Source organism: Sinocyclocheilus grahami, unplaced genomic scaffold, assembly GCF_001515645.1.
Source record: "Sinocyclocheilus grahami isolate Dianchi unplaced genomic scaffold, SAMN03320097.WGS_v1.1 scaffold343.1, whole genome shotgun sequence".
Classification (NCBI taxonomy): Eukaryota; Metazoa; Chordata; class Actinopteri; order Cypriniformes; family Cyprinidae; genus Sinocyclocheilus; species Sinocyclocheilus grahami.
In genome coordinates, this window is record NW_015505522.1 from 1,577,392 (window position 1) to 1,602,132 (window position 24,741).

Consider the following 24,741-nt stretch of genomic DNA (forward strand, 5'->3'; position numbering starts at 1 on the left):
CCCTCACTAAACATTATTTGTAGTGCGATTCCCATCCAATAATCACAAAGAGCTTTGTTACTTCTAATAAGAAACACATTTTATGAATATTATGTGTACGTTTTAGTTGATTTAGTTGTAGTATTTTTAGTACATCAAGTTAAACTAAACGAAAATGAGAAGTGTCAACTTAGCTAGTAGCAAAAATAGGAGGCAAGGGAGGCGTTGTTTGCGTTCAGCATGTGCGTGTTTTATCCTGAACGTAAACAACGTTGATTACGTTGATTACGTTCTACTTTCCAAAATGGCGGAAGACGGTAACTCAGGGAGAAGAATTGTTGAATAAATGATGTTATAATTGTTTTCTTTGCGTACAAAAAGTAATCTCGTAGCATCGTAAAAGTACGGTTGAACCCCTGATGTCGCATGGACTATTTTACCGATGTCCTTGCTACGTTTCTGTGTCTGGGAACATTGCAGTTGCATTGCTGTCTATGGAGGGTCAGAGAGCTCTCGGATTTAATTTCAGTGAGCTGATGCATTACACGCTAACAGTTTGATATGAAAAATCTCTTGCTGGTAATGTTTCTGATGAACGATTGTAATGAATTTTAAATTATGTCAATTATCAGACCTACTGAAACCACTGGTAATTGATGGAGAAACAGGACCCAAAAAAATCGGAGAAAAAAAAATAGGGATGCACAATATTGATTTTGCAGATATTTTTCAACTCATTTCGGCCGGTACCGATACCGATATATTTCCTTTCGTTTGGAAACAACACCAAGTCTTTGAAATTCTGGGTTCAGCTTTGGCTTCAGCCCAGAATTATAATTTCGGTGCATCAGATATTATTTATTTATTTGTTTGTTTGTATAATAATAGTCAATTATTGATGCTTTTTCTTTCTAAAACCACTATATTTAGTCACATGAATCATTATCAAGAAGTATGTATATGGTCATACTTTAGTTTGGGGTCTGATTCTTACTATTAACTAAGATTTTTGGCTCAATAAACTCCTAATTTGCTGTTTAATATATACAGTATATAATTAATATGGTCATGCAGAATAAGGCATTAATATGTGCTTTATAATTACTAATAAACAGACAATGTACTAGTAATATGCATGCTAAAACGCAACTAGTTAATAGTGAGAACTGATCCCTATACTAAAGTGTTGAATTAAGTCTGGTGGTTGGTGAGGTTGTGAACCGCTGATCTGAAGGAATATTCACTTTCCCAAACATATTCCCATTCGATTATCCACCCTGAGGGAGGACGAGTCCAGACGACAGCATGTCAGAGATGCACTGCACAGAGTGTGGAATAATGGAATAAAGTTATTGTCTTGTTATTGTCTTGTTTCTTATAAGTCGATATGGCATGAGCCTCATTATATCTCCCTGAAGACATTCAGCATATATTTGTGTTATTACAGGGTTTCATGGCTGTCTTCTAACACCTCACAGATATGCAAATAGAGCAGCTGAGTGCATTGCCCAGATGCACGCGCAACAGAACAGCCCGCCTTTCATTGTGTCACTTTGTTCATTTCTGTATTTGACAGGCAATTACCAGCATCTTCATTTGCTGCTTTAGGACTGCACCATTATGCATGTTCACTTCCAGCGTTTCATTAGACAGAATAAATTGGCCATTGTGTTCAGTGCATGATGTAGCTATGAATGGCATTTAAATCTTCAAAATTGTCATAAAACTGCTAGAAGTTGCTGATAAATATCCATCGCCTTATATGTATTTTAAAACCCTTAAGTGTATTTACTGCAGTGCATTATTGGATTGAATGGGTGTACTAGATAATCTCCTCTATGGTTTTGTACAGTATCTGACCAGAAATAGTGCGCTATATAAGGTTGTAATTTAATATTAAGCAAAAACACATGGACAAAATACAAGACAAAATGAATTGATTTGGGTGAATACGACAAAGTTTACAATATTACATACATTTAAACTAGTTTAACAAGCATTGTAGACATAAAACATGTAACATTTAAAAGTAGCATTCTAATTGAAGTGTATTCAACCATTCTCTGTAATTTCTTTTCACCGAAATAGCGCTAATTCTCGAGCCAGTGTGTCGCCGAAATTTGAGCCGGTGAAGGGCTTCTGTTCGCGGGGAACTGCAAACTTCAGACCGCCGCCTCGCGTTACACTCGTAGCTGAAAGATGCCGCGACCGACTCCAAAACCTGCCCATAAACAAACAGTACTGAGATTAGAGAACATATATTAACATCAAATTAACTTAAACTGATTTTATTCGTTATAGTACTGAGTTTATGTTATGCAAGGCAAAAGGCGTTTCCATCATGCGAAGTGACCGCTGCTGGAGCAGCTGACTGACATCTCGTCCTTCTGCTGCGTCGCGTAAAATAATACAATTTACAGCACAGTAAAGACTTTATAAATGACATAAAATCTATACAAACCTTTATTTCGCTTAAGAAGTGCACCAAATCGGCGGCGCTGAGAACCGCTCTCTCCTGTAGAGGGCTCAGAAAGCCCGAGCTCTGACTGTAACTCGGCAGCTAGGTTGTTTCATCGGAGAAAGGCTCAACCCAGCGGTTGGGTAAAAAAAATAACCCAGCTTTAAAAATGACCCACCAACTTACAGAAAAACTACCCAGCACCTGGGTAAAAATATTAAAAACAACCCAATAAAATGACCCAACGGGCTGAACCCAGCATTTTTTAGAGTGTATGAATGAAATTTGGACGTACTACATCTGCCTTGTCATTACTATCACGTGACCTACCGGCATCAGTTGCGTTGCTTCACTGCTATTCATAAATCCTCTCCCGTGTCTTAATAGGATAGTAAAGTGTCCATCGACTGCGTTCTTCAGAATCTGGGCAGAAGTTGTAGGTCATACAGATACTTTTCGCCAACTGTTTTTCGAACATTATGAATTCAGACATACTACTGTTCTAGCATACTGTTTCTGCATACTATATAGTTTTCGGTTGAAAATTGATAAAAATATGTGACTATTGAAGTCGGTTGTGATGTTAAACAAATCGCAATACAGTTGGTGGTGGGGGTTTATATTAAGGTATCTCTGAGGAGAACTGACTGTCTTTAGAAAAGTTTCGATGGTATTTTCTTTTCATCTTGTCTCTGTATAATACATAGTATGTAGCTTATAGTGTTCATAAGCACAGTTCTGCTTAGTTCACAGCGGTAACCAAGGAAACACTCTATCGCTGCTGTTCCATAAGCGCCACCTGCTGTCAGAGAGTGAATTTGCATCTCATTCAGCCCCTCTGCTGTTTCTGTTTCATTCAGTTGTTTTATGTAGTAAAGTTTCACAAAGCTAAAGTTAGACCATTCTGGTTTTTGCTTCAAATGTCAAAATTATACAACCTAATTCAAATCAAAAACTGCTCATGCTGCTTGTATGCAGCATCTTTGTTTGGATTGTGATTAAAATGCAATTTTTGTCTTAAATTTTAAATGGAAAGAGCATAGACAAATTTTATTTTTTATATGAAGAGATGTATTTTATTTGTATTATTTATTTTATTTGGAATTTGTTTTAAAAACTCAATTAAGTTTTGTTATTTGACATATTTCAGTTTCACATAGAAATGTGAAGCATTTTGTCTGAGAAATAATAAATCGTAATCGTATCGTATTGTGAGTTGAGGGAATCGTTACATCCGTAATATTTAGAGAATAATTTCATTTTCTAAAAAATGTCATATTTAAATTTTTTTTTTTTCAAAACGGTTAATGTCCATTTAAAACCCATTAATCTCATAGCATTATTTATGCAATTCTAGTGTAAATGCATTCATGCCACCTCAGAACAGTCTGTAAAAATACACCTAAATGCCACATCCGATGCAGCTTCTAATTTTTTATTTTTTTTTGTAATGGGGGAAATCTCCTTAATTGCAATTTATTAATATGGCATTAATGATGGGACATGAATTCATAACCGCAGTACACAAAGGAACCCCATCTCCTCCACACACACACACACACACACACACACACACACACACACACAACTCTCGCCGTTTGGCTGCGTAACAATAATTTAGTGCTGTATCAAATATTAATCGAGGCATCTGTGAATATTTTAATGGCAGAGTTAGCACGCTAGAGTTAGCACATTCGTCGGAGGAGCAGGCTGAACACAGAGCTGGATTTCCCTCTGCACATGTGCTGTGTTTATGCAGGCTTTAATTAATGCAACATGCAAGAGCTAAACTGTCTTAAAAATGTCCCTGTGGTGAACTGGATGAGTCTCATTAGATGCTGTGGAAGAGCTGAAGTACAGGAATGCAAGCATGCCACCATTCAGTGAAAATTGACATTTGGATCCCAAAACAGGCCATTTGTGTGATTTAACCGATCAAGTTAATCTCGTCATTCGATCCGAATTAAGTTTCAGTCAGTTCGGAAAAGTTGTGGTGTAGACCTAGAATAATTTGATCCACAGCAAAAAAAATAAATAAAAAAATAAAGCATTTTTTAAATGCTTCAATATGATTCAAAAATACCTTGAGCACATGCATAATTTGTATGTTTACAGACGTTTTTGTCAAACACTTGCCAATATATATTATGAATGAGTCAGTGAAGGAGATTTAAATTTTACGTACTATTTTTCAGATATGTCATCAAGGCAAAGACAACATTTATGCTTATACAGTTAAGGTAACTCCAGTGCGGTGACAAGGCAAATGCAAACAAATAATGCAATTGGATTCCAACATTTCGTATCACATTTGCACTGTAAGTATTTGCTTGGACAACAGTTCAATTTCAGTTCATTATTAAATAATGCAGTGCATCATGCATTCTGGAATGTGGTCACAATTTGATTTGATTTGATTTGATTATTTCTCAATGATTCATAATTATAACAATCAATGAATACATTTAAATGGAGGCTGTAGTGCAATAAAAACACAGCAGGACTGCAGCAGCTGCCTGACAGACCGGCTTCAACAGACCATTTAATGATCAAGAAGAAATTCATGTGCTTACCGTTAACCATGCAAACAAATACTAACTAGGTTTGTTTTTCATTAGAAATTAACCAGTGGATGTGTATTTATCTAACTGCAGAGCTGCGCATCTGTGAGGCCTCCATAAAACATCCAGGTAAAGGCATCTTATTAGTCCAGATTTTAGAGGAACATCACATTCAAGATGCCTGACAAAACAGCATTCGCAGAGTCAGATTTTAAAAACTCATAATTTGGAAAGAAAAGAATGTTTAATGCATTCAATGCAGTCGATTTCTATCGCGTCCCATGCGGCGATGCATGTACAGAGTCCTCCTCAGCGTACCAGTGGAAGTCATGTGGTTTTCGCAGAGACGTCATCCTCTAACTAGCAGAACAAACTACCATATTGAGAATCATGCTTCATGGATAACAGTGACGAGTGTCAAAATAAATCTCATGCACTCATGGCTAGAGCGATGGACACATCTTGATGTCTGACGAGCTGCTCTCAGCACACTTGGGTCGGGTCATCATGGGGGATTTATTCAGACGGGTCCCATTCCATTCATTACCAGAACCAATGTAGGACGTTTAATTATGTTCATCTATAATTGATATCGTATCTCAATATTATTTAGTCAGGGACAGAAATATATGGAGATTTTCAGGACAAGCTATCGCACATGATTCATTCATGTAATTTTTCATGGCAGTATAAATATTTTAAATGTTTGTCCCATAGAGGGATTGAGCTGGATAATGTGTTTTTTTTTCCTTCATATGTCCTCATTTGAGCAAGTGCAAGTGGCACACCTAAAGTAACAAAATGAATGTGCAGAGCTGGGTAGATTACTTACAAATTGTAGTAGTCCATTACTGATTACAGAAATGCAATGCATTCTGAATACTTTTAGATTACTTTTTTTAATCTAACTTGTTTTAAACTGACCATTAAATGTAACATATTGACATAAAAGCAAAGAGAAAGAAAATATATTCTTTTTTTTTTAATAAAATGTATTAAACATTACATTACACTGGGGTTTCCCAAACTGGGTTTAATGTAAAAACTGCAGTGGGCTTGTGCATTGATAAAAAAATGAAGAATTAGGGAGAATCAATAAATGATGAATAATATTTTGCCACTGTGTGAATAATATGCAATCATGTAATCCATAAAAAAAGTAACTGTAATCTGATTATGAGTATTTTAAAATGTAATATACTCAAATTACGAGTTCATAATTTTTGGAATCTGATTATGTAATCCAGATTACATGTACCTGTAATCAGGTACTACCCAGCACCGTGAATGTGCATTTAGATCATATTTAATGCTATACACTCTTAAAAAGAGAGTTTTTTTCTTCTTTCTCTTTCTCCACAGTGATGCCATAGAAGAACCATTTTTGGTTCCTCAAAGAATCTTTCACTGAACAGTTCCCAAAAGAAACATTTGTTTCTTAGTTTGAAGAACATTTTAATAATCTACAGAAACTTCTTCCACTATAAAGAAACTTTTGTGAAATGAAAAGATCAAATGGTGGTTAAAGGTTCTTCATGGAACCATCAACACCAATAATGATCCTTTATTTTTAAGGGTGTATATAATTTTAATTATGGACTGAGTTTCCTGAAAAAGTCACATCTTAAATAACATCTTGTCATGCAGCTCTATCAGATTGCTGGAACTGTTTCTGAACCCTTATTTTTCAATTGGTAAGATTATTAGAGTAAATAAAGATTTGGCCAGGTGACTGCCCACTTCCTAATTATATGAAGATTACATTCACGATTTCATGAACTTTTGTGAGGAGCTCAATGCTAATGAAACATGTTTAGTGATGTTGAGTTGGATGAAGTGCACATCTATGTCTATGTAATCACATCTCTTCTGTGATTTTGGAGTGTGAAGTAAATGGTCACAGTCTATTAGCTCAAGACAGATTGGTCTCTGCAGTAGAGAGAACATCCTGAGGTGCAGGCCAGCCATGTGAGACGCAGCATCTTTACTCAGTAGTGTCTCAAAACTGTCTTGGGTCCTCTTTAGTTTCTTTCTTTTCAGGCACTTAATAAAGCAAGCATTTTTAATGGAAACTGTGGCTTGATTCTGAGAAATTTGCTAACCCAGTAACTTTTGTTTGACAAAATATTTAGTGAAAATTCACTGAAACAAAGAAAATGTTTAAAAATGTGTGTTGTCTCTTTACAAAAATGTTAGATTTTGTACAACCCAGACTCATTGAAAAACTGTGCCTGTGGTGACATTTGTGCAAAATGACATTGCTTCTTGCTTATTTCATGACACTGTCAAAGTGAGATGCCCAATCAAAGCACGTTCAGTTTTACCTGAAACACATGAACATGAATCTAGCAATGTTTTATTACTGGTGCTGGGCGAAATGAAAAAAAAAAATGGTTTTTTTCCCAAAAAGTTCTGTATTTAATTTATTTAAATTTTATGATTCAAGTAACATACTCATTACCCAGAGTTTACGCTACACCTACGTCCTACGCCATCCGCTGGAGCGCCACTCTCTCGTATACATGTGTACGATAGTTAGTGGAAGCTAGAGATTATGGTTCATAAAGTTTGAAAATATGGATATTTTTCTTACACAAATGCGTTGCTTTGCTTAAGGAAGGCCTTTATAAACCCCTCGGAGTCATGTGGAACGCTTTTTATGATGGATGGATGCACTTTGTCTGGGATGATACATGCGCAGCCGTCTGTGTCACATCTCTCTGAGAGAGTCCGTTTGTGTGAAAACTGTTATTTATAGCTGTTCCAACGCTCTGTGTTTGGCACATGCATCATGAGCTTCTGCGCATTTCACTCCACACTGTTTGCTTTAATGACGCCTCTCTGGAAAGGTGCAAACTTTATGTGTCATTGGCACTATTTGTTGTGCTGAGCTCAATGACAGACCACAGCGATGGAAAACAGAAAGACAGAGGAGATACAGTCAGAGAGGGAGTAGCTGGTGTACGTCTAATTTCTGAAAGTCCTCGATAGTCACAGCACTCGGTGTGAGGATGGAAAGGCCACACGTATCTTCTGGAGATCTTCAGAAAATAGATTTGGACATTGTCTGAAGAAATCTCTTTTACCAATCTACATCTGCGCTCACAGGGAGGCATATAATCACTTTGAATATATGTATGCAGCCCACTAGGGTTGGTTTATAGCATTATGCGTTAAATGTTTCTCTATTTCCAAGAGGACACAAGTAGATTTTGTGTGGATTGTCAGTAAATTTCTTTTAAGGTGAAAGCAGTGCTGGGTAGATGATTTACAAATTGTAGTCTGTTACTGATTCCAAATTACATGACATACAAATCCATTACATTACACATTTTAGGTAATATAATTAGACTACTTTTTGATTACTTTTTGATCAATTTTGACCTAACTTGTTTATCACATTGTTTTAAACAGGATAATCTAATATGAAAATATAGATTATAATCTAATATAATAATATGAAAATACAAAGAGAAGGAAAATGGTGACACTTTATTTTAAGGACCTATTCTCGCTATTAACTAGTTGCTTATTAGCATGCATATTTCTAGCATATTGCATAAAAGAAATGAGTGGAATTCAGAACATGATCGTCATTATGACAACAACAAAACATTTTTTTTACTCCCGTTAGATGAAACAATGAAAGGTTATTATTTATTTGTTTCTAAATGCATGTTATAGATCGTATTGTGAACAATTCATCATTACATATGTTTGATTTATTTATTAATTCGATCTTTAGTGAAACGTAAGCAGCAGTGTCGTTTTAGTTTTATTGAAATACTATTATAGATTTGATTAATATTTTAAACCAGTTTTTATTTTATATTTTCCATTTTCAATAGTAAAAATGTAGTAATTTTGAGTAAGTACAGTATTTCTCCTTCTCTAAACGCCACCTACTGTCAGAGAGTGAATCTGCATTTTCACTCAGCCGTCTGCCATTTTATTTTAAACTAATGTGAAAATCAGACTGAATTGTTACATTTCAATGGAAAATTTTACAAATTTAACAGTTGATGGAACATAAGATAAAAAATAAATAAATAAAAATGAAGAAGAATTAAGGTGAAGTGAAATAAAGAAGAAGAGGAAAAAGAAAAGGGAGAACCCGCTGAACTCTCTATCTGACAACATTTAAGACATCCTAAAATGTATATTACTTAAAAATTGTAGTCAGTTACTGATTACAGATTACAAAAAAAACAAAAACTGTAACGTAATCTAGGTTACTCATTTTAGGTTACGCATTCAGATTACTTTTAGATTACTTTTTTTTTTATCGAACTACTTTTAAACTTGCCATTGAAAGTAACGTACTGACATAAACAAGCAAAGAGAAAGAAATCATAAAATGCATTAAACATTACATTACACCGTGGTTTCCCAAACTGGTCTTAATGTAAGAACTGAACTGGGTTGATAAAAAAATAGCAATTTATTAAATCCATTGTATGAATAACATGTCATTTTAAAATGTAATACACTCTAATTACAAGTACTTAATTTTTGGAACCTGATTATGTAATCCAGATTACATGTAATCAGTTACTACCCAGCACTGACGACATCACATGCATCATTCACAGAAAATGAGATCCCAGAATGCATTGCTGTGAGCTGAGTGAAATAATTTCAATACCAAAAATAGTGAAAAAGTAGTTTAGCGAGCCGAGTTTTCCAGTGCACCCTATGCGAGTGTGTGAATGCAAATGCTTTTGGATACATAAATTCAATGTCATGTGGCAATGCAATCTGAAACGTGTCACACTGTGAATCATAGTGAAGATTTGAAGATCTTTTTCCTTTAGAGTCATTAGTTACATAATTTTTTCGACTTGTATGATTGGCCAAACAAAGGCTTCTGAAGTAAGGCTGAAACAATTAGTCGATACTATCGATCTAGAATAAAAACAAATATGTATTCTTTGTTGCCAAAAAGCCATGATTTGACCTAATGTAAGGGTCTGCAATAATGCGTTTTGTCCAGTGTGGCGCTGTAGCAATTCTGAAACATGAAAATGAAGCTGAACCAGTAGAGTGTGGGATGGTTTTACAAAACTGCGAACAAAAAAATGCTGTCATGTGTGAAAGGCCCGATATACTCACGGCAAAGTTCTTTTTTGTTTTTCAGTTAGGAGTAAAGAGAAATGTGATATAGGCAAGCAACAGTTTACTGTAAACGAAGATCCCAATGCTGTTGAGAGCAGTATTTAGATGATGTAAATATGTGCTGCATGCTTTAACAACAACAACAACAAAAATGACATCTGTGAGAAAACAGCAGTTAAGAAAGCATCTGATAGTATTGATGTGGATATATTTGCACAAGCTCTGCATTCAGTACTCCAGTGAAGTCACATTACGTTTATTTATATAGTGCTTTATGCAATAGGCTACTTTAAAGCAAGCAGCTTTACAGTATTAAATAGGCTGATTGATTTTATTATATTTAATGTATTACTTTTTATATTTGAGCCCCTGTTCCTGAGAAACTCTCATCTCTGTATAAACTGGATTGATTTTAATAACTTTAATGTACTTGAAGTGTGCACCAAGTATCGGATCGGGACTCGGTATCGGAAGATACTCAATATTCAATAACTCAGATCGGATCTGGGCACAAAAAATCTGATTGGGACATCCGTAGAGTTAAACATGAAAAAACAGAGTCAGTGTTAGAATTATGACTTGATTTTCTGCTATAAAGCAGCTATTTATGTATTTAAATATGTATAGAATATATGTAACTCAGTATTTTAAGAAATTTCAAAATGTACAAAATAATCGTTTGTTGCAGTCCTTTTCTGAAGTCAAGTGATTAAAAAACTCCAGGTGTGTTAGAACTTGGTTTTATTGCAATAAAAGCTGTATGTTCAAATATATATGCTGCAATTGCCGCTCTTGATCTGCTCTGCTGCAAGTTGCTGTATTTTCTATCTTGCCAGCAGATGTGCAAGGAAAATAAAGAGCCGTCCGTCTGATGGAAGCCATTTGTCTGGGATGATACATGCGCAGCCGTCTGTGTCACATCTCTCTGAGAGAGTCCGTTTGTGTGAAAACTGTTATTTATAGCTGTTCCAACGCTCTGTGTTTGGCACATGCATCATGAGCTTCTGCGCATTTCACTCCACACTGTTTGCTTTAATGACGCCTCTCTGGAAAGGTGCAAACTTTATGTGTCATTGGCACTATTTGTTGTGCTGAGCTCAATGACAGACCACAGCGATGGAAAACAGAAAGACAGAGGAGATACAGTCAGAGAGGGAGTAGCTGGTGTACGTCTAATTTCTGAAAGTCCTCGATAGTCACAGCACTCGGTGTGAGGATGGAAAGGCCACACGTATCTTCTGGAGATCTTCAGAAAATAGATTTGGACATTGTCTGAAGAAATCTCTTTTACCAATCTACATCTGCGCTCACAGGGAGGCATATAATCACTTTGAATATATGTATGCAGCCCACTAGGGTTGGTTTATAGCATTATGCGTTAAATGTTTCTCTATTTCCAAGAGGACACAAGTAGATTTTGTGTGGATTGTCAGTAAATTTCTTTTAAGGTGAAAGCAGTGCTGGGTAGATGATTTACAAATTGTAGTCTGTTACTGATTCCAAATTACATGACATACAAATCCATTACATTACACATTTTAGGTAATATAATTAGACTACTTTTTGATTACTTTTTGATCAATTTTGACCTAACTTGTTTATCACATTGTTTTAAACAGGATAATCTAATATGAAAATATAGATTATAATCTAATATAATAATATGAAAATACAAAGAGAAGGAAAATGGTGACACTTTATTTTAAGGACCTATTCTCGCTATTAACTAGTTGCTTATTAGCATGCATATTTCTAGCATATTGGCTGTTTATTAGTATTTATAAACCACATATGAATGCCTTATTCTGCATGACCATATTTTACATCACTTAATCCTACCCCATACCTCAACTTAACAACTACCTTAATAACTATTAATAAACAGCAAATTAGGAGTTTATTGAGGGAAAAGTTGTAGTTAATAGTGAATATGTGTTCCCTATTCTAAAGTGTTACCAAGAAAGTATATTCCATTCGTTGTTATTAACAACATGAAGTGTATTAAACATTACATTACATTTCCCAAAGTTTGGTTCATGAAGGAACTGCTGGTTTGTGAATATAAAGTCTTGTAAGTCTTGTAAAGAACGTAAAGTCTTCCAAAGACATATCAATGCATGGTTAAATAAACTACTGAGTGATAATTCAATAAAAATGAATGTGTCCATCAGTAGTTGATGCAATGTTGAAATGTTGAGAAAACACTTCCTAAAACGGCAATGATTTTTTAAAATTCAGTGGTCAAATGATGGCGTCTGAATTTTCAGTGTATTGTATCCACCTGACTACTGACTGGCCTTTGTGTGAACGTCCACAAAATTGGAAGACTTTCTGAATGTATAATAGGCTAATTAAGAAAAGGAAGATTTTAAAAATGAAAAAGAAGAATGATTGTAAATCAATAAAGAATAATGTATTGCTATTGTGTGAATAGTATGTAATTATGCAATCAATAAAAAAGTAAGTGCAGTCTGATTACAAGTATTTTAATGTAATATAACAATTACTTAATTTTTGTAGTCTGATTATGTAATCCGTATAGCATGTAGTCGCTTACTACACTCTAAAAAATGCTGGGTTGTTTCAAACCCAACTTTGGGTCAAATATGGACTAATCCAACCGTTGGGTTAAATTTTAAAATCTTTAACCCAAAAGTTAAAGCTCTTGGTGAAAGGTCTTGAAAATGACTGATAGTGAAACATTATACATTCAGCGGAAGATGTGTTTGGAGTGGATTATTTTTCTTACCCCATTGGCAAATAACTGTTATGTTTAAAACAAGATAAATTGAAGGTCCTTCTTTGCAAGCACGAAAATCAGACTGAATTGTTACATTTCAATGGAAAATTTTACAAATTTAACAGTTGATGGAACATAAGATAAAAAATAAATAAATAAAAATGAAGAAGAATTAAGGTGAAGTGAAATAAAGAAGAAGAGGAAAAAGAAAAGGGAGAACCCGCTGAACTCTCTATCTGACAACATTTAAGACATCCTAAAATGTATATTACTTAAAAATTGTAGTCAGTTACTGATTACAGATTACAAAAAAAACAAAAACTGTAACGTAATCTAGGTTACTCATTTTAGGTTACGCATTCAGATTACTTTTAGATTACTTTTTTTTTTATCGAACTACTTTTAAACTTGCCATTGAAAGTAACGTACTGACATAAACAAGCAAAGAGAAAGAAATCATAAAATGCATTAAACATTACATTACACCGTGGTTTCCCAAACTGGTCTTAATGTAAGAACTGAACTGGGTTGATAAAAAAATAGCAATTTATTAAATCCATTGTATGAATAACATGTCATTTTAAAATGTAATACACTCTAATTACAAGTACTTAATTTTTGGAACCTGATTATGTAATCCAGATTACATGTAATCAGTTACTACCCAGCACTGACGACATCACATGCATCATTCACAGAAAATGAGATCCCAGAATGCATTGCTGTGAGCTGAGTGAAATAATTTCAATACCAAAAATAGTGAAAAAGTAGTTTAGCGAGCCGAGTCTCTTGTGTACTTCATATGTGTGTGTGTATGTGTGTGTGTGTACCTACTTAACCATATTTTGGGGACAAATTTGTACCCAAAAGTGAGCTAAACCTGACAAAAGCTCCAAAAATGCAGAATGTTTCCTGTAAGGGGTAGGTTTAGGTGTAGGGTGATAGAAAATACAGTTTGTACAGTATAAAAAACATTACGCCAATGGAATGTCCCCATTTAGATAGCTAAGTAAACGTGTGTGTGTGTGTGTGTGTGTGTTAGCGTGCTGCTGCTACCTGTGTAGTCCAGTCTGTGGCTTGAGTTAGGAATCTGCAGACAGTGATGAAAACAAGAAAAATGCATGTTTTAACTTCATATTTATTGATATATAAAGAAGAACGCACATACAGTGCTTGTTGACGGATACGCAGGAGCAGAGAGCCCACAGTGAGATGTAATGAGAGGAAAAGAGATGTTTTATGTTCATCTGTGTGACCGCCGCCGCCACACGGGATACGGTACGAGTGAGTGAAGCAGCTGCTTGGTGTCTGATGGCCAGATGTTGACTGAGGTGACCAGAGCTCTGGGTCAGAAACTCAGACTGATGCCAGAAACACCAGTGTTACGAGGACAAGGTTTGCATAAAAGAAATGAGTGGAATTCAGAACATGATCGTCATTATGACAACAACAAAACATTTTTTTTCGACATCACATGCATCATTCACAGAAAATGAGATCCCAGAATGCATTGCTGTGAGCTGAGTGAAATAATTTCAATACCAAAAATAGTGAAAAAGTAGTTTAGCGAGCCGAGTCTCTTGTGTACTTCATATGTGGCATGCTTCTAAAAACACTGATAAATCAACACATCAACTTTTAGTGTAAGGCTTGTCGCCTTCCATTATCAAATGTGCTTGTTCCTGTTACGTGTCCTCAATCTGGCAACCCGCGTGAGTGTCGAGTCTGAGCGGGAAAAATAACTTTTTAATATTTTAAATTTGGACTACAGTGCATTTGATTATCATCAATGTGGAATCAGTTAACCTGCAGTTACAAATGCATCATAAGTGTTTTGATGTTTTAAAACAAATTGTTGAATACTAATATTTGAAATGATTTTAGAAAGAAATAAAAGAGAGAGAGTGGAAAATCTAATTTAAATAGAGGAGTAGGAGGTTAAGGTTAATGTTAGCAAATCACTGCATGAGTGAGTCATTGAGTCACAAGTCACGAATTATTCAACCGCTTCGTTCAAATGGCTGATTGATTCAATAAAGAAACACCATCGTGTTGCTCAGAGTTCTGCTGTGGCTTTGTTTGCAACTATTTTCATTGTCGAAATACAGCAAAAACTGGAACTGTTGTCCAAGTCACTTAATATTAACTTCTTGTTTATTGAACAATCATGCTGATATTTGGAGAAAAACAGCACTCTCGTGTGATATTTATTAACTATATTAGATGCTATGAATATAAAAAAACAAGTTGCATGGGGTGTTTTGTGCCATATGTTGAATTTTGGGTGTGTTTTTGTTTGTTTTTTTGTGATACACTAAATAATGTCAAATCGCATATTGTTAAAACAACAATTACAATATTATGGTAGACCAGGGGTCTTCAACTAAAATTGCTTGAGGTCCAGTAATGAACCCTCCTCACCAGCCGAGGTCCGGACAATTATATATCTAAAAACATGAATTGATGGTGTTTGCCAGACCAGGTTATTTGCAGGATATTTAAGCTCAAATATAAGACTTTTTAACACCTGCACAAATACAATTTAAATGACTCCAAAAAGCATGATTTAGAGATACAGGTTTTCATAAAACAAAAAGTTTTATAAAATGATACAATCCACATTTCAGCCTTTAAACCTTTTTTTCAAAAGTATAATTTTTTTATATTAATTTAAACAATTATATTATTAAATAACATATAAATATATTTTACTGTCTTGATTGTGTAAATTTTTATTATACATTACCTTCTTGTCGATCCACCTGTTCACATGGGTTGATTTTCACATTGGTCTGAACAAAAACAGCATACAGGCTTATTGAAAATGCAAATTAATTCTCTTCCAGATGGTGGTGCTTTCAGAACAGCAGAAATATAGTTTCCCCAGTAACGGCTATACACAAAGCAGTGCAGCAGATGACAGTGCTCGTATTTATTAAATGAAATCACAGCCTTTTAAAGTTTAATTGTCACCATATCACAATTCTTGTCTTTCCGTCCCCAAATTTAAGACCTCCTAAAATCATAATTAAGACTTTCTTGTACCATTTTAGACGTTTTATGGCCTTAAATTTAAGACTTTTAAAGGGCCTGTGAACTTTCCTAATTTTTGAGAATGCCATTGTTTTTCACTCACTGAAAGTTTCATCTGTCTGCATGGATTCGGACCGGAGTCTGCCAGTTGACGACCCCTGTTATAGACGATATATCTCATAACCCTGGTTACACTCCCAGTACCACTGCAGCCAAGGAAACAGAAAAGGTCTGATCTTTCTCCTCTTTGCTGTCTCTGTCACTTTGGATCGGCCAAATCCGCCAGTGTTTTTCTGAAATCCTCTGTGCACAATGCAGATGGCAGCTGAGCAGCCTGGATCTGCGGCGGCCGGTGAGTCCGTGTGTGATGCAGTGGCTGATGGGAATGCTCTCTGCTCACAGCCACGCTGGGAAATATGTAATGTGTGATCTCAGCTCAACTCCACAGTGTTTACTGCTAAGCATTGTGCTTGTTTTGCTGTAAAAATGCTCCGTTTTGCTTTGATAAACAAGTTTATCGTCCCTCAGCTGTGTTTCAAAGTCTGTATCGATTTATTCATGTCTGCATTAAGCATTATGAACCCCCTCCCTGTGCCGCACACTGTCATCGATCGTTTCAGGCACCGCAGGGGGTCTTAAAACATATTAAGGGGCCCTTAGTGCAGATGCAAGACACTTGAAATCTGACAGCTCTGAATAAAGGCAAATGCAGCATGCCTGAAGACATGCCACGCTCTCGTCCATAGGATGTAAAGCGGCTTTTTTCTTAAAGGTGAAGTGATTGCATGGAGACATTCTTAGTCTTGGTACATACTCAAGACTGTGTTAACATCTGCAATAGTCAGGTAATGAATATTAATGCGGACAGTTCATTAACAAACTGTCAGATTTTGAGAATTTCCCTCAAGGCTAGACACACATTTGTGGAGACACACTGGCTATAGGTGTAAAGCTGTGGTTTAGAGACTAGTGTCATTGTCTTCTGGCATTTTCTTTTGTCTACAATACATCAAAACATCTTTACATGGATGTTAAGAGTCCGTTTGTGCTTGACTTCATAGTTCATTTGTCGTGTGATGAATGAATCAGGGGTCTTTTCAGGCCAAGAACCCCTTGGTGTATATGGGATGTATTGTACATTGTGTAAAATATATAATATGGTGTTAATAAGTGCTGCATAAGTAGAGCCCTATGATTTATGTAATCCGGACAGAATCACAGAACCCAGTCATAAAAATTATATTGGGTTAATAAATTAAAAGTAGTGCTGTATAATTAATCAAATCGCATATTTAAACAGAAAAACAGTGCTGTTGAAATATATTTTTTTGCAAGTGTCGCAGTTAAAAATTTTTAAATGTTTTAACTTGAAGAAATTGTGACAGAAATACTTAAATATTAAAAAATATATATTTTAAGGGAAATTAACTAGACAAAAAAAATAAAATAAATAAATATACCGCAAACCACAAGATTTAGAAATATTAATAATACACAAATAGATGCGCATGAAAACTTTTTAGTGCAAACAACTCAAACAAAGTAAATAGCCTAAAAACAGCCTTTCCATGAAATGTATTTTTTATATGTAGGATATAGATATAAATTATAAACAAAATTAATATTGAGCAAAGTGAAACAAAATCAGGCCGACTGACGAGAGAAATTTTTCTTGGCTTCCATTCAGAATTTGAATATTATAAATAACAAAATGATTAATTGTTTAGTTTAAAATTAAGTTAGTTGTAAAAAATTAATTATTTTGATTATCAACACAACGAAAATAATATGTCTAATATGTCTAGGTTTAGCCTATACTGTACATTATATTATACACATAATTTTGAGGTTTATAGGCCTCGTGTTTCGTGTCATGATTTTATTCGTCTTGATTTCTCAAAGTGATTCAGTTGTGTGCTCGCATGAATGTACACAGGAGTGCAATGGCAAACAAAATTAAACAAATTTTATGCACTCTTGCTTCACGACGGGTGGTTCTTTGCCTCCACATTATGCATTAAATTGGTTTAATGCACAGCTAGCCTTGATTATCCCTTACTTAATGAATTCCTGTTTTTCCATTCCCAAATTTAAGACCTTATAAATTCTTACACAATTTGCAATGTTTAAGACTTTTCAAGGAGCTCCACAGACTTTTTATTCTAGTTATTTTGATTTCAAGTTTTTTATGTGATCCTAAATGCATTTTACAGTTCTTTTTTAGTCACAAATGCGAGTGAAACACTTGTAGTGTAGGCTCAGCGAGGTTCTATTTGGAGGACGAAACATGGTCCGCTCTCTCCTCGCCTCGGATAGTCCTCAGTCAGACGGGCCGGTCTAAATGTAGTCAGGCGTTCCAGGCATCGGAAGTAATTGAGCTAATGCCGTAACGCATGTGGACAGCTACACGGACGGGCCTCCAGGCTTATTTAAACTTTATAAGACAAGAGAGTGCCGCCCCCCGCGCCTTCTGGATGAATTATGTGTTTGCTCGCCGGTGCACTTCTTTTAACCCTGGTTTCTTCTGCATTATTGATGATCAACAGGGTCAGAATTTGCTTTTAGTGCTCCCTGATGACGGCTTCATCTGGGAAGCCGCGGCGAGTGCACTCATAATATCATGGCTGCTGGAGAATAGACAGGAGGATTCTCAACGACTTTCACCGAAGTAATGCATTTGTGAGTGAGTGTGTGTGTGTGTGTGTGTGTGTGCGAGACACACGGAACAGAAAGAACTGGTGTTGTTTGTATTTTTCCAGTAGAGATTCTCCAGTCACTCTTTCAGCGGGGTTTGTAATGAGGACGCTTCAGCCTCATGCTGCCTTCATATCATGTCACCATGATCATATCTATGTGATGAACACACATGAATGATGACATTATTTAGCAGTAGGAAAGATGAATCTTGTCGAGGAGGGATGGGCGAAAATATTATCACAGTATGTTTTTTTTTCTCTATAGACCTTATGAATGAATGTAAACTTTAAAATATTTTGGGGCCTATGAAATTGATTATGTTCTCTATGTTTTCCAATAGATTTTTTCTGGATTCTGTGTTTTATGATTTAATACAAGTTTATCATAAAAAATTGTGTGCAATGAAATGAGTTAATAAAACTTTATCATTTTAATCAATGTTTTAAAATGTAATCAAATTAAAATATAACAATTAATTTACAACAATACACTGCAATAAATTAATTATTTAAAATATATATTTTTGGTAACACTTTATTTTATAGTGTCCATGTTACACATTACATGTATTTATTATAGTACTAGCAATAAATTATGCATAATTACATGCAACTAACCCTAAACTAAACCCTCACCCTAACCTTAGCCATATAGAAAGTACATGTAGTTCATTAATATTACTCAGTACTTAAATGTATAATTACAGTGTATCAAGGACACCGTAAATTAAAGTGTATTTTGTTTTATCATTTTTACTAATTATTGTTTAGTTTTAGAAATAAGCTTTGTAATATTTTATTTAATCTAATTTATTTCAGTTTGTAACATTTATTGTATTCCCAGTAATAAAAATAAAAAAATTCTCATGGTTTTATTTTTAGTTAAGTGTAATAACCCTGTTAAGAACCAAGAAGATCCACGATACCTGGAGAAAAAAAAAAAAAGAAGAAAGTTTGCATAATACAGCTGATTCTGAACGAAAGATGCTTTTTGGCAGCATAATGATGATTTTTGGCCACATCTACCAGCAAAGGTTCACTAGCTATGCTAACTAACCAAACCTTGAGCCTTGGCAAGAACTGCAAGACAGCAATAGTTTGGTTGTTAGCAACTTTCCACCTGTCACACACATTCACATCTGATCGAGGAGAGGCAGGTGGCGTTTCAGGTGGAGTTCGGCCAATCAACTCATATGTAATTAAATTAGTTCGGTCTCTTAGCAGACTAAGATTGACTAAAGTCTTGACTAAACACACACACACACAAACACTGAAACAATTAATGAGCAGCGGCGAGCGCTTCAGCGTTTGGCCGTTTGATTAAGACAGCTGTAGCTAATTTGCAGCCGGGGCATTTTTGAGTAACGGCCAATATTAGGACGGTTTTTCATGAGGTTTTTTTTGTGCTCTGCGAAATAATTATGCGGGCCAAAGAGAAGTAAATCATCTGTGACTGATGACAAATGCCTTGCATTTGCTGAAAGTATTCATTTCAATAACGTCCATTAGCAGCATCTTTGAAAGAGCGTGTGGTCACTCATTCATTTGGTGTCTGTCTGGCCTGAGGTTTGTTGTGTTGGACTTTTCTTTTATAGCCCACTCTGTGTTCCTCTGACTGGAGGTCTTTTTGGTTTTACACTGGGGAGTCAGAGACACAGCAGAGGCTTCTTTTAGATTTCCATAGAGGTGTAATGCTCTCATGCTGATCTCTCATCACTTATTTATCACAACATCTATTATGGATTGTGATTCGATTGAGAGAGAGGAGTTCACGTTCTGCTGGCCCTCCATGAACCCGTAAGTAAGTTTGCTGTTGTGAGGAAGAGAACAATGTCTTTTGACAGAAAGCCAATCCTGAACTATTACAAAAACTGCTTTTAGAAACTTTAACCCTCATGTCTTATTTCGGTCGTTTTGACCCAGAAAGGATCTTCTTTTTCCAGAAAATGCTAGTTAATGTTATCGCATTGTGCTAAAACTTACTAACTTTGCTCACATAAGGTGTAACTTAACAAAACAAAGTATATGCCAGGTATAACTTCACAAGCAATCAATCAATAAAAATTTTTTCTTTTTGGTTAAATGTTAATTTTTAACTTGTAGCCTAGTCAAATCAAAAGAGATGGTCCTCACTGTAGAACACAAGATCCAGGGGGCGTGGTTGGATCCAGATCCAAGTCCTCCCATCTTACATGTACCTAAACCTACCAATCTCCACCCCCTAGATGTGGATCCAACCACGCCCCCTGGATCTTGTGTTCTGCAGTGAGGGGCTACTGAATCAACATGCAACAGACAGCTTGAAAAACAACAGGACAATAGCTATGTTTACATCTACCTTTTCTTATGCACATTTTGGGACATCGCATAAAAAAGATGCTGAATGGAAACGGAAAGATGCACATAAATTCTAAAAATAATTGTATTAATCACGAATTCAAAGATGCTGCATTTTTATTTTATTAAATTTAGGGACTGTGGGTACAGGTTTACCAAACGTGCTGTATGTGGCTGATCTGGCTCTCAACATGTACTGTATATAACAATAACGATATTCTTATTTTATGTCCTTTGCATCAATATGTTGGTTTATAAGACAGAAGTAGAAGGGTTTTGTGACATGCTGTAGGTGACTCAGTGCTGCTGGTGCGCTCGTCCCCTCATGGCCCGCTGCTGCTAAAACAGACATGAACTCTGGCTGCTTGTCCCTCTGATGCTGCACTTCAGCCCACTCAACAACAGCCGCTCAGCCGCAGGACCGCTGCCAGCGCGCATCAGCCTCCCGTCTTAAGGGTCAGATTGAAATATTCATCAGGAATAGTACACAGAAATAAACATTAGCCTGGACGACGTCAACCTTCAACAAAAGTCAGTGATGTTGGAGAACCGAACCAACAAATGTAATTTCCACCACATCTCCAATTATGCATTCAGTAGAACATCCTATGTAACATTCCACGGTGGACGTGGCATTTCCATTATTTCATATTGTAACATACACTGAAATTTTTTTTACTTTCGACAAAAAAAGATTCGGTTATAATATATGTATTTCAGATTTACTTTTAGTAATATTGAAGAATATTTTAACCAAACAGTTGCTGGTAGCCATTGACTTCCATAGCTTCTTTTTTTTTCCATACTATGAAAGTCAATGGCTACCAGCCACTGCTTGTTCAAAATATCTTCTGTGTTCAACAGAAAGGAAAAAAAATCACAAGTTATTTTAACATCATATGTATTATATCTCCTATTTAAAAATTTAATCCAAAATGTATTCAGCATGAATTGAAATCAACTAGCTCCATCACATGGTATCATATCATATATCATATACACTGTAAAAAGAGGTAACTTGCAACTGTTACCTTAAAGAGATATTTCTACCTAATTTAATTAAGCTGTGTTACCATTGTGAGTGTAGATGAAGTGATGGTGAAGCTAGGCAAGGCAAGTTTATTTACAGTATATAGTACATTTCATACACAATGGTAATTCAAAGTGCTTAATATAAAAGGAATTAAAATAATCATAAAAATAATCACAGCAATAAAAACAAGGAATTTAACTTGAAAGGAACTTAAAATGATTTAAATATTGATTTAAAATGAATTAAAATTATTATACATAAAATACAGTGCAATCAGTTCGGACGTAGCACAGTGCTCATTCAATAAATGTACAGCTAAACAGATGAGTTTTGAGTCTGGATTTAAATGTGGCTAATGTTTTAGCACATCTGATCTCTTCTGGAAGCTGATTCCAGCTGCGGGCGGCATAATAGCTAAAAGCGGATTCCGCTTGTTTTGTGTGAACCCTTGGTATTTCTAACTGACTCAATATTAATGATCTGAGTGGTCTGTTAGGTTTATATTCAGTGTGCATACACTCTTAAAAATAAAGGGGCTCCACGATGCCATAGAAGAACCTTTTTGTCTAAATGGTTCCATAAAGAATCTTTAACATCTGAAGAACCTTTCTGTTTCACAAAAGGTTCTTTGTGGTGAAGGAATGTTCTTCAGATTATAAAAAGGTAAGAAAGAGATTGACTGAATGGTTCTTTGTGGAACCAAAAATGGTTCTTCTATGGCATCACTGTGAAGAACTTTTTAAGCACCGTTATTTTTAAGAGTGTATCTGCAATGTATTTAGGTCCTAGGACATTGAGGGATTTATAATCGAGTCAAGAGTATGTATTCACCTTGAGAACTTCATCTTTGTTTCCAAATGCAATGACTTCAGTTTTCTCCTTGTTTAACTGAAGACATTTTTGGCACATCCAACAGTTAATTTCATCAATGCATTGGCAGAGGGAGTCAATGGGGCTGTAGTCATTTAGCGATAAGGTTAGGTAAACCTGGGTATCATCTGCATAGCTGTGATAGGCGATTTGGTTCTTTCTCATTATTTGAGTTAGTGGGAGCATATACAGGCTAAACAAGTGCGGTGAAAGAATTGATCCTTGTGGGACTCCGCATGTCATAGACGTCCACTTAGACTTATGCTCTCCTATACACACATACCTGTAATAACCTCTCCCTTCTAAGTATGACCTGAACCATTTGAGGACCATCCCAGAAAGCCTGACCCAGTTTTCCAGTCTCTCTAGAGGTATGTTATTATCGACAGTGTTAAACGCAGCACTGAGATCTAGTAGTACCAGCACTGTTATTTTGCCAGAATCAGAATTTAAGCGAATATCATTTATTTGCCTAAATGATAGAATAAATGATGATATAAGCTAGATGGCGTTTTTATGAACAGTTCCCACAATAAACAATTAATTAGTAGTACCAATAGTAGTCAAGTAGGCAGAGTTTTTTTTAGATATTTTAGCTGAATGTTTTAAAAGTGCTCCTATCATGAAAACAGATGAGAGATTCTAACTTTAGTCCAGTTGAATAATTCATGGCATATTACTCACTGAATCAGGTGAGCAGATCATAACGTCTCTGTGTTCAATGTCCTCGAGCAGAATAACAAGAAAAAACCAAGAAGTGCAATATTTTACACAAATAAATGGTAGCACTTTACAGTATGGCTCCATTGGTTAACATTTGTTAATGCATTAGGAACCACAAACTAACAATGAACGATTTTACAGCATTTGTTAATCAAGGTTCAATTGACTCTATAAATATACTATTCATTGTTAATTCATGTTCGTTTATTGCTAAATTATACCGCTTAATATATGCTAAAATATATTTGTTAATTTTCACTAGCATAGGCTGACTTAATAAATGCAAAATGATTGTTCATTTCTAGTTCATGATAGCTATCTAATTACTAATGCTATTAATTAATTGAACCTCATTGTAAAGTGCTAACCAACAAATGTAAATGTTTAGACAAAAAAGTGCTAGTTTGAAATAAATAAATTGCTGAATGAATCCACGTTTTTGAAGGAGTTGAGTAAATGATTCAGTGAGTCATTTATAAAGACAGTCTTCATTTCTGAATGAATCAGCTATTTGAACAAATCAGTTGAATGAATGACTTGCTCATTAGGATATATTATAATATAATATAATCCATTACAGTTACTGATCTTTTATTATTGTTGTTAACAGTTAGTTCCCTTTCAGTCGGTCACTCTCGACGTCACGTCGGGTCCGACGAATGGGAATCTTGTCAGAGAGACCAATCCACTTCGAGTGTAACTAAACGAGCCACTCGAAGTGGATTGGTCTCTCTGGCGAGATTCCCATTCGTCAGTCCCGACGTGATGTCTCCATTCCCTCCTTCAGGGAACGAGGGTTGCACATGTAACCGAGACATTTCAGTTCTCAAATTTGAGTAGCTGAGCTAACTTAACAGACTGCAGATTTCCAGTTTGTATTGCTCTGGGGTGCGTTTCCCAAAAGCAACTATGGTTGCAAGTTCTGTTGTTAGCAAAAGAGTTCAATGGAACTTACCACCATAGTTAGCTAACAATGCTTTTGGGAAATGCACCCCTGATTGGCATGAGCATGTGTTGCTGTTCAGGGCCGTGCACAGACCTTTTGAGGGGCATGTGCTGAAAATGAAAAAGGATATCTGGGCTTCTAGATGTAAAGTAGGCTATATCAATGGGCCTCCTAGGTAGTTGTCATTATTATTTGTAGGGTCCTGTGTTTGTGAATTGCTCTTGTGTACTCACTCTTTTTTAAATTGTAT

At 35.5% G+C, this 24,741-nt stretch overlaps 1 protein-coding gene and 1 long non-coding RNA gene across 2 annotated transcripts in view; both read left to right on the forward strand.

The window, feature by feature from the left end:
- fstl4 (follistatin-like 4) overlaps nt 1-24,741 on the forward strand; it is a 198,975-nt gene that overhangs the window by 19,377 nt on the left and 154,857 nt on the right. The gene's annotated exons all lie outside the window — the stretch shown is intronic.
- Nucleotides 24,303-24,741, forward strand: part of LOC107603270 (uncharacterized) — a 15,945-nt gene continuing 15,506 nt past the window's right edge. The window contains exon 1 of the long non-coding RNA XR_001611112.1: nt 24,303-24,367. This is a non-coding gene — a long non-coding RNA (uncharacterized lncRNA). The remainder of the gene's footprint in view (nt 24,368-24,741) is intronic.